The sequence below is a fragment of the Octopus bimaculoides genome, chromosome 19, assembly GCF_001194135.2.
Source record: "Octopus bimaculoides isolate UCB-OBI-ISO-001 chromosome 19, ASM119413v2, whole genome shotgun sequence".
NCBI classification, from domain to species: domain Eukaryota; kingdom Metazoa; phylum Mollusca; class Cephalopoda; order Octopoda; family Octopodidae; genus Octopus; species Octopus bimaculoides.
The window spans coordinates 7,171,648-7,173,246 of NC_068999.1; the positions used below are offsets into that span (position 1 = coordinate 7,171,648).

A 1,599-nucleotide genomic window follows, 5' to 3' on the forward strand; every position below is an offset into this window, starting at 1 on the left:
ACACAACCACACATTCATGTAGACATGCGCACACTTGTAGGCATACACACACACATACACACACGCACAACGTCGTACATAAGTACGTACGCATGCACACAAACAAACACAAACACACATGCGCACACACACATAATCACCTACTGACACATAGAAATATACATTCACACACGCATACAGATGCACGTGTACACACAACCACACATTCATGTAGACATGCGCACACTTGTAGGCATACACACACACACACACACACACGCACAACGTCGTACATAAATACGTACGCATGCACACAAACAAACACAAACACACATGCGCACACACACATAATCACCTACTGACACATAGAAATATACATTCACACACGCATACAGATGCACGTGTACACACAACCACACATTCATGTAGACATGCGCACACTTGTAGGCATACACACACACATACACACGCACAACGTCGTACATAAGTACGTACGCATGCACACAAACAAACACAAACGCATGCGGACATTGCTGCACAGACGCGCAGACACACATGCGCGCATATACACATAAACGCACACACATAAACATACACACACGCGTGTATGTACACTAATGCGCGCAGACGTAATCAGTCAAAGTAGCGGTATGGGGGAAGATGCCGGTGCCGATGGCGGTGAGTATTTAGGATATACCTTGTTGTAAGCGAGACTCCGTCTCGACGTCATCAGCGCGTGTCTTAACTGCTGCCGAGAATGCTGCAGTTGTTATTGTTGTGAGAAAACGCAGTTGATTTGTTCCTGCTGCACTCATGCTGCTGCACTTGCTGTCGTTGCCGCTGCTGCTATCGTTATTACCGTCACTACAGCTGTTTGCGCTTCTTCTCCTGCTGCTGCTGCTGCGGTTACAGTACGTAGAACGAGCGAGTAACCAGATGCAAATATTCTCTATCAGAATAAGATGACAATTCTTCGAACGTATACTTAAAAAAAAGAAAAAAAAACCCCCCCAAAACCAACAAAACGGAATAGAAAATAACTTTAAATCCTTAAGAAATTGATTTCAGTCTTAATTATTGTTATTATTATTATAACCATCAAGTTTCTTTTCATTAACTGAAATCTCAATTATTGGACACAAGTAAGTCTTAAATTATTTTGAACAAGTTTTAGTATTTCGTTCCAGATATCTTAAGAATGACGACAATGAAAAAGTTTAAATATTTATGGAGTTAGCATTATTTTTATATGTTAAGGTAGAATTTGTAATGTTCGGAAAACTAAAAGTGTTTTTTGTTTTTTTCATTTGAAATGTTTATAAAACTTATTTTTTTGTTTTTCGCAAGTACAAGTTATTTTTGTTTTAATGTTTGAAAAACGAAAATTAATGTGTTTGTCTATCTATCTATCTATCTATCTATCTATCTATCTATCTATCTATCTATCTATCTATCTATCTTTCTATCTATCTATCTACCTACTTGTCTGTCTGTCTGTTTATCTATCTGATTATCTATCTGGCTGTCTGTCTGCTTGTCTATCTATCTATCTATCTATCTATCTATCTATCTATCTATCTATCTATCTATCTATCTATCTATCTATCTATCTATCTATCT

The 1,599-nt window shown here is 38.0% G+C and overlaps 1 protein-coding gene across 1 annotated transcript in view; it reads left to right on the plus strand.

The window, feature by feature from the left end:
* The first annotated feature begins 557 nt into the window (after window positions 1-557).
* The window catches only part of LOC106867241 (pyroglutamylated RF-amide peptide receptor), a 173,343-nt gene continuing 172,301 nt past the window's right edge, over window positions 558-1,599 (plus strand). Inside the window, exon 1 of the mRNA XM_052974678.1 lies at window positions 558-1,121. The gene's annotated coding sequence lies outside the window, so the exon portion shown is untranslated. The remainder of the gene's footprint in view (window positions 1,122-1,599) is intronic.